At 34.5% G+C, this 19176-nt stretch overlaps 1 long non-coding RNA gene across 1 annotated transcript in view; it reads left to right on the plus strand.

Annotated features, from left to right (window-relative positions):
- The window catches only part of LOC134739886 (uncharacterized), a 52453-nt gene extending 35724 nt beyond the window's left edge, over positions 1–16729 (plus strand). Inside the window, exons 3-4 of the long non-coding RNA XR_010126977.1 lie at positions 16248–16369; positions 16582–16729. This is a non-coding gene — a long non-coding RNA (uncharacterized LOC134739886). The remainder of the gene's footprint in view (positions 1–16247; positions 16370–16581) is intronic.
- The last annotated feature ends 2447 nt before the right edge of the window (positions 16730–19176 follow it).

Here is a 19176-nt window from a genome sequence, read left to right on the forward strand (position 1 = left end):
CACTATATGCACTAGGGAATTCCTTCTGTGAAAAGATTCATAAATATAAAGTTTACCTAATTTACTTCCCTTCTTTCAAACATCGTTTGCCACCAAGCATCTGTCTAGTTTTTGTTGCTCGTTAGTGTCTTCAAATATATATATTATAGTAGTTATAGTTTATAATTGTTGCTGGCAAAGAATTACCCTGATAAAGCTATTTTGCCATTATCAAAAATGGAACTCCCAAAATTCAATTTTTATTTTAAGTTTTTTAACCTTATGAAATAATAATTTAATTATTTTAAAATTAGCATAAAAATAAGTGAATCTTCAAAGATCTAACTGGACTATTTTAAGCAAATACCTAGTGAAAGATCATATTAAAAATAATCAGGATGAAATTATAATCATAATAAGAAATTTATTGTAGTAATCCTATATTTAGCATTTTTCTTCAGTGCCTTAACTTAACAAATGTATTACTTAATTTAGTTCTTCCTGTAACCTTGCAGGTTATATGATAATAGCTCTAGTTTACAGACAAGGAAAGGGCCGTAAAATGAATCAACTTGTTCTAGATCATTTTGAGGTTGCAGAGCCATGAACTCAAGTTGTGTTTCATAATTCCAAATCCTATTTGTAGGCTCTAATATTAAGGACTATAATAATGTGTTATATACTGGGTTATTAACCTTATTTAAAGCAAAATAAGAATATGTTTTAAGATAAAGACATAGAGGATATATTCAGTTAAGAAAAATGGAAATATAAGAAAAGGAGCTTTGTATTACTTATGAGTTCTCATTTTCTCATATTACAAATAGGAAACACCATTTAGTTATAAAGAAGTGCTACTCCAACATGAATTTTGATTTTTGGCATGACATTTTTTTCTTGAATTCATAATACCAAGTATGAAGGTATTGGAAACACTTATTAAAACCTCTTGCTTTTTCTCTTCACAAGCATTATGAAGCCTTAAAATCTTTTCAGCCTCAGAGGATGTCCTTTGTCCCTATGGTATGTCTGTCTACTTGAGTCCTTCTATATATTTCTCTTCTTTGCAGGCAGCATGAACCAGTGTGATCACAGAGTCTTAGAAAATTATGTTCTATTGCAGCCCCTCCACCAATGCACCCCATACATGTAGCCTGCACATCCATGCTGTATCCTAGGGAGTCAAGTGCTTTTCACATACTTGCATACCAGTTCACTGGTCTTTTAGAACCTTTTAGAGGATCTGTGATATAAAACTTATGTTTTCTTTCTTTTTTCTTTTTCTTTTTTTTTTTTTTTTGGAGAGAGGGTCATACTCTGTTGTCCAGGTTTGAGTGCAGTAGTGTGATCTCAGCTCACTGCTGCCTCAACCTGCAGGGCTCAACCTCTCCCTCCCGAGTAGCGGGGACTAGAGTTGTGTGCCTCTATGCATGGATAATTTTTTAATTTTGGGGGGAGATGGGATCTTGCTATGTTATCCAGGATGATCTCAAACTCCTGAGCTGAAGCTATTCTCCTGCCCTCGCTTTCTAAAGTGCTGGGATTACAGGCATGAGCCACTGTACCTGGCCTATTTTCAAAATAATTCTAAGAAACTGTGTGACTTATTCCTTAAACAGATTTGCAAAAAATGTATAACAATTGTATTCTGTTTGTTATATTTTCTAGTTTTAAAAATTACATTTCTCCTAAAATGCAGTACTAACAATGGTTTTATTGTTATTTTAAATGAATTAACAAACTATTTTGTAAATTATCAGTTTTAATTACTAACATGGTAAATATTTAGAGACATAATTGCTATTGCAAAATCTCATTGGAATTTCTGTTAATTTTTAAGAATGTTAAGAGGTGTCTGAGACCAAATATTTAAGAATCTGTGCTCTAAACCCTTTTAAAATGAGAATCTGCTTCTTTAAGCAGATTTTATTTTTTCTCCTAAGAGAACAGGCATCCAAGAAAAACAGGTCGAGACAGAAAAAATCTGTAGAGACTCATAATGTAAGATCATATAAACAACAGACACACAGATGTGTTAATGCATATAGTTTTAAAGGCATTGTGAAGCAAACCCGATTTATCAGTGTTAAAAACTCCTGCAGGTAACGTTTCATGTCAATTACCTTCTTCAGTAATTCAGATATTATTACTGTAGCACTGAGATCTACTGAGGTAGAGTCTCCCACAAATTATGTTTTACAGAGGTTAGCACTGTTCAAATTTTTGATCAGTCCTTAAAGGCTTGAAATGTATTAGATTTTGTATTTCCCTTTTCCCTAGTTTTGTTCTCACATGGCACAGAAAAAGCATGTGCGACTTTTACAACTATTCACAAATTATTTTTAGCATATAAAAATTCATATTTTGAGCCTAAGCTTGCACCCATCTTCTTAGATAATATGATAAAAGTCTAGCTTTTCAATTGTTTTCTTGTTGTTTATGTGAAGAAGTTTGCTTATTGTTTTCCGGGTGTGGTAGAAGAATAATACCCCTCTTTCCCAAAGTTGTCCACCTCCTAATCCCTGAAACCTGTGAAAATGTTACCTTATATGGCAAAATGGACTTTCCAAATATGATTAAGATTAAAAGCCATAAGATGGCAAAATTAGCCTGGATTATCCAGGTGGGGACAATGTCATTACAGAAGTCATTAAAAGCAGAAATTTTTCTCACTTGTGGTCAGAGAAGGAGCTGTGATGACAGACACAAAGTCAGAGAACTGCTATGCTACTGACTTTGAAGATGGAGGAAGGGATCCCTGAATCAAGGGATGTGGGATCTAGAATCCTCTAGGAGTGACAAAAGGTGGGGACACAGATTCTTCCTTAGAGCCTCCCAAAGGAATGCAGCCTGGCTGACACCTTGATTTTAGTCTGTGGAGGCCCATGCCAGGCTTCTGATTTAAGAACTGTAAGATAATAAATTTGTGTGATTTCAAGCCACTAAAGTTTTGATAATTTGTTATGGCAACAGTAGAAAACAAATTTACTTGCTCAAGATTTTCAAGGACAGTATTAAGCCAGACATGTTGAAAAAAAACCTGTGAATTTAATATTTTCAATTGAAAATATAAAAGATGAATATATATGATGCCATCGATGCTTAATAAAAATCTTGTTCTGTTGAAAAGAGATCACTTGTTGAGCCATTCAGTGGTTTACCTAGTGCAAATTCCAGAGAAAATTCTAAAACAATTACTTAGACTAGTATTACTAAGAAGTCTTAAGGCACATACATTTCAATTTAATAATATACTAAAAGTACGTATATGCTCTGCATTTATGAACTCTGTTATCACAGTATGCAAGGAAAACTGGATAGAGATAATCTTGGCAGGAGGAAATTTAATTCCAGCATGAGGGGTCTAATTTAGATTAGTTTAGTTTCATTTGGATAAAAACAAAACAAAATAATAAAAAGATATTGGGAATTTCATATTTGATATTTCATTGATACTTTACCTCAATGTATCTGAGGCTTAACTTATCATTTGTATCTCCCAAAAACAGGCTGGTTACAAATACAACCCTTTTATCTAAAACTTAGATTATATATAGATGCAATGCTTCTAACATCTTATCATATAATTAGGAGCAATAACATCTTGCTACTTTAAAGTGTTAAAGCAGTAGAAAATGCTGTATGAATGTAGCTAGCTTAGACGGTAAGGCTATTTACTTAAATCAAACAACCTATTTCATTCTTAATATACAGAAATTTATAATTTTGTTATTTGATTACCATGGTTTCAATTTTGTGCAAAGAAAATATGTAAAATATGCAAGTTTAACAATAAACTTTACATTAAAATACAACAAAATTGAAAGGATATTTTAAAATAAAGAAGTGAGAATCACGGTTAAAGGAGAACAAGAAATTTTTTGTTCAAACAGTCAAACTTGTACATGCAAATTCTAAATGTGTCTTATGATCATATGCATTTATAAATAATTAATGGAGTATATTATATTTTATTACAAGTCAAATCAAGGTCACAAAGAAAAGCTGGATTATTTCTCTTCAAAGGTTCATTTTAATTCATCCCATAACTTTGGTACATGAGGTGAAACTGTCCATTGTTTCTTTCCGCATTAAATCTTTCATCTCTCTTTGACCACTGATTTGAATAGCACGACACTTCCCCATGATCACAAACATTTTATGGGATTCATATATTAATTGAGATCTCAATTTATTGTTTAAGGACAGACAGCTTAGAAAATGTATTTTAAAAGCATATCAATTTAGAAGTGGAGGAAGGTACAATACAGATGAAATTTTGAGAAGAAAATCATTTACCAATGAAGCACAAAAGAATTTGTCACTTAAATTCTTACATGACACTTTGGATCAATATAAGTGACTTTCATTAAAATTTTAAATTGTAAATATTTTTGAAGTCCATTGACAAAAATATATAACTTCCTCTGATCATCTCCATTAAGTGTACAATAATGTATCAAAAGTAGGCAACATGGAAAGTGATCTTCTAAATTGATCTATCATTTATATTTTTAATAAAAGATAATGATGTGAAGGTTTCCATGTAACGTATTTACTGCAATTTTCAGTAGAGAATGGGGTGGCAATATTTATGTGCAGTTACATGCAACAAATCATTCTATTTCAGGGGAATTCTACATGGTTTAACAAGAAGCATTTAAAAGTATAATCCTAATTCACAGTGGTCACTAAAAACTTACTTTTACAATATTAAATGTATGCCCAAAGATAGGAGGAATAAGCGTATTTGTCAAGGGAAATTCAACCATTCAGATTCAAAGAGAAATAAATACTATCAACAACTCATGTATTAGGTTAATACCATGTTTTTGTTTTCATTTTTTTCACAACTACTTTAAATATTCTCTCTTCCCTGCACTTTACCAATACTTGCAGTAGATGCTACAACTTTGCAGGTCACTTTCATGTGTTTAAAAATAGTTTCAGGTATTAAAAAGTTTAGTCTTGTCTAATAGCAAAACTCCAATTTCTTGCCTACGTAGTTCTCCACCCCTGACCCTGCCAAACCTTTCACATCAGCAGGGGATGTTTTTTCCTTCCTTTTCATGTTTGCATTGCTTCTTGGTTCTCTAGGGTTGGCAATAAATCGTTAATGGTAAAGAGACATAGATGACTTTACTTAGCCAAAGTTTCTTGTCCCATCTTCTGCCATATCTAGTATCTAGCTATTGGAGTTGTCTCTCTCATGTGGAATATCTAACTTTTTTTTTTTTTCTGGGAATCTCCCATTGGAGACTTTCACACTCTGCTTATACCTTGTATACCTTCCCCTCATCTCCTGCTTTCTTCCATTAGTCTAGTGAATTTCTTCACATCTTCAAATAAAATCTTAGATAAGATATTTTTCAGGTATTTAAATGTCCCCTTGACCTATAGAAAGTGTGCCCCCTTACCCTAACCTTACTTTCAATGTAAGTGTGCAACTTCCTTTCATTACAGCTACCTGCTCTCATCCTGTACTTGCAGAGAATGACCTAGCCAGCTCTTACTCTTAGTGGTGTCAGTACCATCTCTCTATTAGTCCATTTTTGCATTGCTATTAAAAAATACCTCAGACTAGGTAATTTATAAAGTAAGGAAGCTTAATTGGCTCTTGGTTCTGCAGGTTGTACAGGAAACATAGCTTTTTAACATTATGAATAAAATTATTAAATAACATTGACAGTTCTAAAATGAGCATGCAATACATATAGGTGCCCTTTACCTATAAAAGCTGGTGTATAGAAGCAAAGTAATGACTTTTTAATGCCAATATTACTGTATTACTGAGAATTTGGAAGGAGAAGAACATAAAAATTAGGATTATTATAGTAATACTCTATTCTAAATATCTAAGCAAATCAGAGTATTATATTTTTATTTATATGCAAGAAAAAACTTGAGAAATATATGCTAAATGACTATATTATAGAATACAGTAACTCAAAAATCAATAACTTATGATGGCCAGACCCTTGCAATTTAATTGAGTCATACAATTGCTTATAAGTGAAGATAACATCAAATATGCTACTGCTTATCAATATAACTGTAAAGGAAATGGTGATTCAACATGAAATTGACAGTAATAAGATGTAAAATACAAACTGTCATTAAAACAATCAAGAAAAATTTAATTTTAATGAATTTCAGCCTTTTTATTCACTTCCAATTTAATTATTTTGGGGAATACTAATATTTATTAGAACTTTAAGGATATCATAGTACAGTATCTCTTCTGTCCACAAGTGTTTAAATTAATTTGTATATGAACATAACTAATAAACAATTATTTGTACAAATTTGTAAAAAGTACTTTATGTATACAAAAGAAAGTTTCTGACTGAATTAGAATCAACCTCAATACAGATTGTTGATTTTTATACAGCGTGCAATTCAATTCAACTTTACTGCGCACACACACACACACACACACTCAACTTTAGTTATATCCCAAAATGTGTGAAAGTATAATCTATGGCTGCTTTTTTACTGCAACGAAAGAATTGAGTGCTTCTACTTGTGCTGGTATGAGATTACAGGCATGAGCCACTGTGCCTGGCTTCATTTCCCCTTTTATATGAGCCCAGCTTTGAGCATATAGAAGAGTATTTTATAGAGGGGTAAGTTCCAGCGTCTAACATTCTGTGTCCCCCTCCCCTTTTTTTAAATCTATTTTTATTTAGTAGGCCAGGAAACTGTTATTTCCTCTAGGGTGAGAAAACTAGTTATGACTGATAACTATGGCTGTTGTAAACTGATAGGCGACCTTCAATATCCATTTCCCCCTTCCTTTATTATGAAATTTTTAAAATTTTAATTGGGAAATTTGCCACTATGAAAAAAATGCCAATTATATTTCTTAGCCTCCTTCGAAGTTAGATATGGCCATGTTACCAAGTTATGACCAAAGATATATACGTGCATGTGATATTAACAACTTAATAGGTTATGCCATTAGATGGAATGGCTTGCCCTTAATAAAGTATAATTTTCAGAAAGATAAAATATTATGGCACTGAAGCAAATAGGAAAAGAGTATGTGTCAAAGATACTATTTAACATAATAATTAACGAGGGAACAAGCAAGATGTTATGACAGGTTAAAAGACCATCTGAAAATCAAGAATATTATAGGCAATTTAACAAAAAAAGTCAAAATAAGATGATTGAGTTACATATCAAACAGGATAGTGGCTAACAGGGTCATAACATTAACAAATTAGCAAGCATCTTCACTGAGACTGAGACTGTTAATTAATAACAGTGAGGTTAACTAAGTACATTCTCTAGTGCTTGTGTGGACTTTGCTTCCCTAAGACATTGAAAAGATTTACCATCCATTTTTTTCTTTGTTCCTAAGGTTTAGGTAATTTTTCTGTCACATTCCAGGTTTTTTTTTTCATGGAATGTTAATTATTGCCAGGAGCTGAAGTAAACATCCTAATTCTAAAGATGGTCTTATAAATGAAAGGGAAACATGTTTAGGAGGGTCATGGGTACCTAAGAGCAACAAAGACATTGACTTTTCTTGAGAAGACTCTGGATTTTATGTAGATAGGGCAGCTTTCTTGATAAAATGTTCTAGGTTCTTTATAGCTAAGTCTTTATCCTAACTAACATAATTTTCTACCAAAAGTTGGTCACTAAAATAAAATCTAATTTTTTTAACAGTTGACTGGAATGCACTGAGGAAGCATATATTGTGTACTAGGAAACTTGCAAATCCTGTTAATCCATAGCCAGGTATAACTGCTGCTTGCAGTATATTGGAATCCAGGCCACAGGCTGACTGAATTTACAAGTGCTTTCAGAATTAATATTGGTTTGTGTCAGTTTCTTCTCTCACCAAAGACCTACAGGTGGGAGAAGAAATCACGCCGTACTTGCATATGTTGAAAGCAGAGAAGGAAGGGAGTACAGCTTTGCTAAGGCAGACTCTTGATGCCTGTAGCCTGCCTTCTAGATTGAGGGATAAAACCATAATTGGAAGCCTGTCAGAGGTCAAAACAATGATTGATTCTGTACCTTCAAATTAAACCAGTGACATCAGGAAGCTCTGAAAGAGTGAAGACTGATTATGTACAAGCCTCTGTACTCGACTAGACCACAACCTCAGATTATTATATGAGAATGGCATACATTTTTGCCTTGTTTATACCACTGTGTTTTGGGGTATCTTTTTAAAAGATAATCCTAAACCTGCTTAAATAATACAAGCATTGTTTCAAATACAGTGTGCATTCCTCTAGTCCTTCAGGTTCTTAGCTTTTTATATTCAAAAGTTTGGACTCCCCAAAATCAAAAACTTTGATGCCCTAGAGAAAAAAATCCTTTAGTTCTACTGTCTTCCTCAGGCAAGGAATGCTGCTGATTCTTTGAAGAAAGGGCAAAGAGTGTTAGGAAACTGTGTTCATATGTGCATGTCTGCATCAAGAAATAGCCCCAGATATTATTCTGCCATAGAAAAAAGCCTTTTCATCTTGTTTACTTCAATCCTGAGAGAAATGTACATTATTGTTTCATCTCTCTCCCTCAAGATTGCTATATCACAAATGGAATATTACTTTTAACTGCTTTATTTGCTTTTAAGATGTCCCAAGCATACACCTCGTTGGCTCAGTTACTCTCAAATTTTATTACATTGCTCTGTAATTTCAAATTCTCATTCTTTGCAAACTATTTCAAATCTTTTTCAATATCTTTAAAAATACCACTCTCTCTTTTTTCATATGTACCTCATGGAGAACATTTAAGGATATTAGCTACAACACTATTAAATCCTCAATATCACAGTTATAATCCAACCATCTTTGACACATCTTTAACATCAGCCATTCTTTTTAGATTGGTTTCATTAGTGAAGTTATGGCTCCCCTTAGCTAAAGCAAAATAATCCCCCATGCTTTAAATACTTTTTAAAGTGGGAGTTTCCTCACACTTTTTTTCTGAGCGTTATCAGTTATTCCTTCTTTCTTCTCTATATTCACTAGTTGTTTTTACTTGGATTAATTCTATGACTATTATAAACATGACTGAAAAAAAATTCCTCCCTTAACACCATGTATTCCTCCACCACTTGACTTACCTCTTGTCTTCTATCCACAGCCCGACTTCTCAAGACATATTTTTTTATAACCACAGGATTAATTTATTCACTTGGCACACACTTGTCATCCCCGTATGTCTCAAAACAGGGGTTCCATGTTGTTAAAGCTCATGTGTATTTTCAGTCCTCATCTTCCTTCTTTATTCCTAAAACACTCTCATTGGCTTGTGTGATTGTGCTTTCTCTTGTTATTTTCCCCTGGGCATTGCTCCTTCTCATTCTCCTTCCCTGGTTTCTTTTCATTTCCATGGACATGGAATAGGGGGTTTCCTTAAAGTGCTGATACCCTCTCTCTACTGACTCTTTATATGGCATTATATATCACCGTAGTCTAAATTCTGCTATTGAGTATTGATTGCCCAGACCTCTCCTCTGAGCTTATGTCCAAATGCCTTCCTAAGGTAGCAACTAGGAGGCCTTATGGACAACTGAAATTTGACGTGTTTAAGATTAAACATATGATGTTTCCCAACAATACGTCTTGCCATATCCTATCAACTTTAACTTAAATATCTTTCAAATATTTCAGCTTCTCTCCATCTGCACTGCCACCACCTTAATCTAAGCTACAATCATACTCCACCTAATCTAGAGCAGTAGGCCCTCGGTAACTTTTCCCTCAGACGTGTTGGAGACCCCTGGAATTTGCATTCTGCAGTAAAGGCATATTTAAAAAAACAGACATCTACTTATGTTTCCTGGCATAAACATTTAGATGATTTACCTTTACACGTGGGATACAGACTTAACTATAAGCATGTCCTATAGTCTGACATGGAGGGGTCCCAGCACTTTTCCCTGGGCCTGTGTTACCCTTTGATGTCTGTTCTGTTATCCTCAACTTCTTTTAGTTCTTCAACTGTGCCATGCTTTTTTTCTACCACACAGTCTTTGCATATGTTCCCTTTCTCTAGGTTTTTCTCCAACTCATGGCACAGGAACCCCCTACACATTTTTCCATGATACTTCCCAGGGTTTTTTGTATATCTATGACCAATATTTACTCATTCAAGTCTAGTTTAGGTATTATAGTGTAGATAAACTTGCATATGACGTGGTTCCTTCTCACTAGAGTTTACATTCTGCTTCAGACAGATGAAATAAAATACCAATACAAAAAATGACAACATAGTGCCCATATATCAATGCAGTTATATTTAAAAAGAACACATGCATTTAACATCTTCTGTGTATGAAGGATTGTAAGAGGTCTTGTCATGTGTTTTGTACTACAGAAGCTCTGAGTTTATCATAGTTAACAGGCTGGGTGTCAGGGCTCACACCTCTAATCCTCATACCTATAATACCAGCCCTTTAGGCAGCCAAGGTGGGAGGCTCACTTGAGCTCAGGGGTTTGAGACCAGCTAGAGCAGTATAATGAGACCCCATCTCTACAAAAAATAAATATTAGTCTGGTGTGGTGATGCAGGCCTGTAGTCCCAGCTACTTGAAAGGTTAAGGTGAGAGAATTACTTGAGCCTGGGAGGTTGAGGTTGAAGTGAGCTGTTATGACACTGCACTCCAGCCTTGGTAACAGAGGAAGCCACTGTCTCAAACAAACAAACAAATTATTACAGTTAACAGCTTATTATAGAAACTGTATAAAAAGAAGCTTATTTTGATTAAAAAAATGATGCAAAAGATTATAATAGTTTATGTATTATAATGAGGGATATAGCAGGGTTACACAAGAGAAATAAAAGAGAATACATATTATGAGTTTAGTTGTGGGCAAAAATAATATAAAGAACTTTAATGGAAAAAGACTTTAACTGGGGCTTTACCATTTATGAATGGTGGGTAGAATTTGGATATATAAAGATGTTTCTACCATGAACAAATATTTATAGAGAGACAAAGATAAAAAAGGTCCAGTCTTTTTTAGGATGCAAAAGGTGATAATTCTGATTATTGCAAAGGAATCACGTAAATAAGATAGACAGTAAGAATAAACAGTTAAATTTGGGTCATATTTTTGAATTTCCTAGTAAAATATTAAAGAGATGGTAGTTCTAACTTCTCTCACAAATACAAAATATGTGTCTGTAAAAAAAATTTCTATTTTAATGACCTTTTCAGGTTAAAAGCATACAAAAGAGACAATGTGGGAGATGGAGCAGATTTACCTAAATAAATTATGTTATTATGACATTCTGTATCCTTATCATGTTATGTGTATTACATTAAACTACCTATTTTAATGGCTTAAGTCATGATTTATTCTCCCAGACTGTCATATATCAAACACTTAGAAAATGTTTAATTAATAAATAAATATTTCTGGCTTTGGAATATAAAGTTGATTACAATATGGGTTTTGAATCTTATAAGTAAGCTTAAATTAAAACAAATTATCAGTGTTAACTGGAACTTTGTTTTGGGAGTATCAAACAAGTTTTTAAAATCATTTATCTGGGATGATAATATGGTTTAGCTGTGTCCCCACCCAAATCTCATCTTGAATTGTAACTCCCATGTGTTGTGGAAGGGACCTAGTGGGAGGTGATTGAACTATGGGGACAGGCCTTTCTTGAGCTGTTCTTATGATAGTGAATGAGTCTCATGAGATCTGATGGTTTTAAAAATGGGAGTTTCCCTGTACAAGCTCTCTCTTTGCCTGCCACCATCCATGTAAGAGGTGACTTGCTCCTCCTTGCCTTCCACTATGATTGTGAGGCCTCCCCAACCATGTGGAACTGTAAGTCGATTAAACCTCTTTGTTTTGTAAATTGCCCAGTCTTGGATATGTCTTTATCAGCAGCATGAAAACAGACTAGGACAGATGAATAGCATTATCTTGAAGAAAAATGTTTAAAAAATAATAAAACCCACCCCATAAATCTATTAAATTCTAGGAGTTTCTGAAGGTAGCTTGGCAAAGCCTATGAGGCAATATCTATGTTCATATCTGTCTGCATCATCAAGTGTCCAGCTAAGTTATTTTTTAATTTAAATTTTTTTTTCATGGAAATACAAAACAATATGTGCTTCTTTCACAACTGGGGTTTGGAAACAGCCAAATGATCCGGACTGAAGGTCAGGCCTGGTTATCTATGCAGGTGTTCAGGGTTAAATGTAGATGTGCCTATGGAAGGAGTAAAAACAGTGATAGATAGCCTGGATGTCAGTGATCTAGGAGAGGAATATAATTCCAGAAAAGAATGAACCTAACAGAAAAGCAATTAAACAAGGACGGAATAATAATTAAAATGCAGCTATCATAAACCATAATGGTAGTATAATACCAACGTATCAGTGTAGACAGGAGAAAGGCAGGTAAGCCTTTAGAAGTTAATGCATCAGAAAATGTCAGATTAGTGGCATCTGGAATTATGCCAACAGGTTTGAAAAACCCTCGAGGTGTGACCATAGTCCAAATACTGGGTTAGAGAATTACTCAGGTTGAGTATTTTTCATTAACCTTAACTGTGGTGAGTATTGGTCCCATAACATGGGTTGAGTGAGCTTCCAGGATGGCCTAACATTGATTGATCTAACAAAACAGTAAAAGAGAGATAATAATATACTGAATCTACCTTGACGTGCCTTCTTAAAGTCACCATTGTAAACATCAGTTATTCTACTTTGCTGTATGTGATGTTCAGTAATTACTTTGTGACATGTTAGTGTCCCATGCCCTTCAGTCTGGAGAACAGAGCCCATACCATGCAGTAAAATGGAGAACATGTAAATCTCAGAACTAGTTAGCCTGTCGGAAGAACTAAAAAGCCACACAGGGGCCATGAAGCAATCCAAAGAATAGCAACAGGAAGATGTTACTATCTTCCCTTGGGCTATAAGGATCAAAGAAAGATACTTTTACCAGGGCTAACAGCCATGAAGGCAGATGCTGTCCAGGGAGATGTAGAGACATGGAAAAGACATAGCTAAGAACACAAATGGTATTCCACACCAGTAGTACCCAATGAGCTATAAGGGACATCCCTGCTCTGAGCTTGTTCTCTTATTAAAATACATTTATTAAAGTATGAAATTTAAACTATATATTTTTTAGTTTCTTTGAGCTACTATGCTTATACCTTCTAAAATATAATGGGTATGAAGTGCAAAATCGTAATTATTTTTGTTGTGAAAACAAGACTCCAAGTATACAATGAATAAATTACTCCATTTAAATTTAACATTAACTAAACATGTTAGCCAATTATATCCATCCGTGTCAGAATAAAAAATCAGTCAGTTTGTCATTATGTTTATCAAAACCAATAATTTATTAAAAATGTGAACTTGTGGAAGGTCATCAAGACAAAGTAAATTAAATAGGAAAACATAATATCTTTTTCTCTTTAGCCTTTGAAACCTCTTGCCCAATACGTTTTAAGCAATTTACCATTTGACAGATTTCAGGTTTGATGGATTTTATTTATAATTTTACTGGACAGGGTGAGAAAGAAACTGCTTTTAAAAAAAGGCCAGAATATAGAGAAATTTATTTGTCCCACTCTTAAAGAGCTTTACGAGGGAAATTTTTCGTTTCAGTGTTTGAAAATCTTATTGGGTTTCTTACTTTAGATAATTACTTCTTCAAATAAATTTTGCCCACTAATTTCCTCTGGGACTTAACTTGAGCACTTGTCATTCAGTGTATTCCTAGAGAGTAACTTGTTTTGTGTTTTCTGAAATCCATTCCAATTGTTAATTCTGATGTGAAATCAAGATAGCTCTCCTTTGAGATTTCAATTTATTTAAATTTCTTTTACTAAAATTTTCACTCTTTATATAGGCTGGTCACATTTTTCAAATATTTGTCTTCTAAATTACTGTATTAACTTTCTACCTTTTAAAATCTATTATAAAAACAGTATCTTTTGTATTTTTTCAGGAAGAAATTATTATTTTTTAATACATTTTACTTCATTTCTCAATGGCTTTTTTTCTCCAGCATGTCTTAGAGAGTTTTAGGCTATTTCTCCATGTGTAGCTGAAGAATACTTACCTTATTTTAAAGATTCAGAAACAATACTAGACTCTGTAATAAAAGAAATGATTTATCACTCCCTGTCCAGGAAACATCATTATTTTATTTTTCTGGCTTTTTGTAGCTTGTGAAAAGATAACACTTTAACTTGGTTTGGTAATGATGCATATATCGTATTTTTTTTCTCCCTATGACACATTAAACTGAAGATGATATGACTTTGACACTCATTCAGCTGAATTTCATCTGAAATGCTTTCCACAACTGAACAATATCAAGCATTTGGCTCATTTCCTGATATCATTAAACAGCAAACTCATTGCCGACTACATTTAACTCATTTTGTTGATTTTCTTTTGTAAAGACATATAGATTTAGGTTATTTTAAGCTGGATTTCCTTTCTTGTGTATTTTTCTTTCCAGAAGTACTGAATTTTGCTCACTTGAGAAACACATGCATCTGTGTGTTCATGTGCGTGCACATAAACACACAGACACACACAAACAAATAAGCCCTGATATCTTATACAATTTTGAGACATAGAATTCTTTTCAATTGAATTCCATTTTAGTGGCCAGCTAATTAAATGCTACTATCTGCTATTTCAGGTTTAAGAGCTTTTAAAAAAAAAATCAGAAGAATCATATTTTTCAAACGATATCTGATACAGAAGTTTAATGTAAGGAATGAGAATATTTTGATTTAAAAGTGAGTGTAGGACCAAAACTCCACATTGTTGTCTTTCCATTCTATGCAGAAGCCTCTGAAGATTGTATAACACAAGGAACTATTTTTCCTGGCAGTCCTTGCTAAGTGAAACAATTCTGAGTGTGATTGGTGAGAATACATTCTACATGTTTAGAATTCACCTGTAATAGGAAATGAGTAACTTCTCATGGGTCATCAGTGTTACATTAGCTGTTTATTTTGGCATTTTTCATTTATCAGCTCTGTCAGGAATGTTTCTTACCTATTTCTCTGTTGTTGATTTTCCCTTAGACCTTACCCACTAGAGTGGAATGATCAGGCTCAACCAGAAAACTGATCCACAGGGCTAGATGCCCCATGAGTGGAGTCAGTGCTTCCCCTTTGTCTATTCTCTGTCATATGAAGTAGGCTTCATACAGACAAACATACAGGGTTGTTTTATCCACTACATAGAAAAGAGTCAGGGATCAATAATCCCAGATTAGAAAGGTGAGGAGTGGAATGACTCAGCTTATCCTTATTTTAGGGATTCAGACAGAGATATCCAGATGTATTGTCATGGTGTCATATTTATGAATGGATTCGTCTTCTAGAAGACATAATGCAGGCTTGCTCTCAGCAGTATAATATTTGACAGAGGAAAAGAAAAATTGGAGGAAGTAGGAATGATATTTATGTAAATTATATAAATTCTTGTGTTACCTCCTATCCTTATTTCCTGCCTTCCCACAGCCCATAATATTTCAGCAAGATGTCTAATGGTGACTAACATTTATTTCCATACATATTAAATTTTAATACAAGTTCACTTAATCATGCAAACTATGTCTTCAGTCTCTTATTATCCCTCTTGTTTTACTGAATCGCCAGTAAAATGGATTCCTTGATCAGCTGAAAAGCAGGGGGTACAAAATAAAATAACATTTTATTTTGTAGGCCTCTAACAGAGTTTGAGGCATTTGTCTCTCTTGCCAGCTATGCAAATCGATGTTGAGAATAAGCATTCGTTCTGGTCAAGATCCGCCAGTATCTACTTGAAGCTATGGTTAACGGGCCTAAAATATATATTTAATAGCTGTGTGCTGGCCTTAATTCTCTTGGTCCACAGCCCATAGTTACCTTTAATCTCCGATGCTCTGTTAAAAAACAGAAACATTTGATAGTCACATTTCAAGCTTCTAAATGGAATAATAAGATAAGGTTCATATCACTATTCCTGCCAAAACCATGTAACTACATAAAAATAAGAAAAAATTTGACAAATTCAAATTGAGGACGTTTTACAAAATAGCTGGCCAGTGACCTTCAAAAGTGTCAAGGTCCTTGTAATGGACTGAAAATTTGTGTCCTTCCCCTCCAAATTTATATATCGAAGCCCTCCCCACCAGTGTAAGGTATTGGGAGATGGGGCCTTTGTGAGGAAATTAGGTTTAGATGAGGTCATGAGGGCATGATCCCCTAATGGAGTTAGTGTCCTTAATTTTTTTTTTTTTTTTTTTTTTCTTGAGATGGAGTCTCACTCTGTCACCTCGGCTGGAGTGCAGTGGAGCAATTTTGGTTCACTGCAACCTCTGCCTCCTGAGTTTCAGCGATTCTCCTGCCTCATCCTCCTGAGTAGTTGGGACTACAGGTGAGTGCCACCATGCCCAGCCAGTTTTTGTATTTTTAGTAGAGACGGGGTTTCACCATGTTGGCCAGGATAGTCTCGATCTCTTGACAACGTGATCTGCCCTCCTTGGCCTCCCAAAGTGCTGAGATTACAGGCCTGAGCCACTATGCCTGGCCTAGTGTCCTTCTAAGAAGAGGAAAAGAGATCACAGCTCTCCCTCTTCACCATGTAAGGACACAGTGAGGAGACAGGCAGCGGCAAGCCAGAAGGAGAGCTCTTACTAGGAACCAAATTGCCTGGCACCTTGATCTTGGACTTCCTAGCCTCCAGAACTGTGAGAGGTAAGTGTCAATTGGTTAAGCTATCCAGTCTATGGTATTTTGTTTTATCAGCCTGAGCAGACTTAACACAGCCCTGAAAGCCAAAGAAGACTGAAGAACTGTCAAATATTAGAAAAGACAAAGGAGACAGGACAACTAAATTCAACAGGGGTTTGGAGAGTCAGTCCTGTCTGAGGAGGAACAGTCATATGCAGGCCAAGTGCACAATGTTGAATAATGTCATCAATGAGTTAATATTACTGTATTGATGCTATTTTCCTTGTTTACAAAAATTGTTTTATGTTTGCCTGAAACAGGAAACAACTAAAAAGGAGCGGAGAATATACTGGAATGTACTGTGGAAACTCACAGAACTAAAAGTATTAGGGAAGTTGAGGATGGGTTATGAAAACTCTCTTTATCTATAATTTTTCTGTAAAAAATTATCTCAAAATAACAGGCTGAAACAAAGAATGAATGGGTAAGACTTCCACATTTAAATAGGAAAAAAATTAATTTTAAATGAAAAAAATTCTGCTGGCATCATTATCATTTAACATTATTTCAAAAGCTGTAAATAATGCAATTTAGACAGAAAAACGAAGGGGCCTAACTATTAGCACAAAAAAAACCTTACAAATTTTACAAGTGATATAGTCACATATTTTGCATACTTTAAAAAGTCAACTGAAAACTGCTAAAATTATATGTATCATATAAGCAATAATATACCTAGTTATAGGAAGAACACGCTCGTGTAGGCTCAAATAGAGCATGCAACAAATACATTAGAGTAGTATTCTCATATAGTTTGTATTAGGTTGGTGCAAAAGCAATTGCTGTTTTTGCCATTACATTTAAATTGCAAAAACCTCAATTACATTTGCACCAACCTAATAGATTGGCAATTTTTGTTGTAACAAGCCATAAGTGCTGGCATGTGACCGTGATCCTGGCTTAACGAAACTAAGTGTTCTGTTCCTAATATATGGCACACATACACACACACACACACACACACACACACACACACACAGAGAGAGAGAGAGAGAGAGAGAACAACATAAACCAGATCAGGACCAGAGCTTGAAATGAAGCCAGTTTTATGAATCCCAAGCCTTTTTATCTAGGGCTTTAAAGAGAATATAAACTTTTCCTCCTCCAAAATTGCATAGATTCCACAATAGGTGCTTGAATATGGTAGTCATAGTGGCAGGGGATGGAGCCTATGCCTGGACTCACAACTACAGGCTCCCATTTACCAAGATTAATCTAACTACTGTTACTGCCAAATATCTAACTTGACATCAATAGAAATCAATGATAAGTCACTGATATAACATTATTAACAAGAGAAACAAACCACATAGTAGCAAATTGGTACTATATCCTTTCTACTCTACACAAGGTAGTAATTAATTCGTTCTGACAATAACCAACTCTTTTCACTGCATGTCTGTGCATTTCCTGTGCATAGGGCACATGCACATGAACTCACAAAATGTTTGATCCACCAACACAGCACAATGTATTAAAATACACCACACCTTAATAGTCCAGAAGTTGCAGAAATTAATGCATGAGAATGGGGTGTGCTGGTTCTATCATATACCATATATGGAATCACCCAGAAATTAGCAGCATACAGCAATAAAGCAATGGAAGAGCAGCCTGATGAAGTTTCAGTGCAGGTGCCAGTTTTGAGATGATGCCCATGAAGATGAGTTGTCATCTGACATGAAACCACTCTAAATTAATAACCATTATACAGTCTGCAAGCTCATTGTATAAAATATAGCAAGGGGTAGAAACAGATATGGCTCCCATTACCCTCACCCAATGACCCCCGTGGGGAATTTTTCCCTCAACTTGAGTCTCTGTTGATTTAATGGTTCTCTTTCCAGGAAAGGGAATACTTCTACCAGAGGAAACAAAAGTGAGTAAACTTTAAGCTAAATCTGCTGCCCAGGAACTTTTGTTTTCTCTCTACAAAAAATCGGCAGGTAAAAAGTAGACTACCTATTCTAGCAAGGGCAATTGGACCTGCTCTGCAGGTTGAGATAGAATGGCTTTTATGTAATGAGATAAGCAGATATTTGTTTGGTACTCAGATGTGTCACCTGGCCAACTCTTAGATTTTTCTTATACAGTTTTAAGTAATTTTTGTTGGAATTGTGTTGAATTTATAGATCAAATTGGGGATAATTGATATGGTATACATCTCTGTCTATGAAGGTCTTCTTTGATTTCTTTCATCAGAATTTGTAACATTCAGCATAAATATCATGCACATATTTTGTTTAGGTTTATACCTAAATGCCCCATTTTGAGGGGGGTGTTATAAGTAGTATTTGTGTTTGATTTCAAATTTCACTGTGTGCATTTCTCATATATAGGAATATAATTGACTTTTTGTGTATTGGTCTTGAATACTGTGACCTTGGTAAATTATTTATTACTTTCATCCTGTTTGGTGTCCTCTGATATTATTGGATTTGGGGTTTAGTG

Source organism: Pongo pygmaeus, chromosome 6 (assembly GCF_028885625.2).
Source record: "Pongo pygmaeus isolate AG05252 chromosome 6, NHGRI_mPonPyg2-v2.0_pri, whole genome shotgun sequence".
Classification (NCBI taxonomy): Eukaryota; Metazoa; Chordata; class Mammalia; order Primates; family Hominidae; genus Pongo; species Pongo pygmaeus.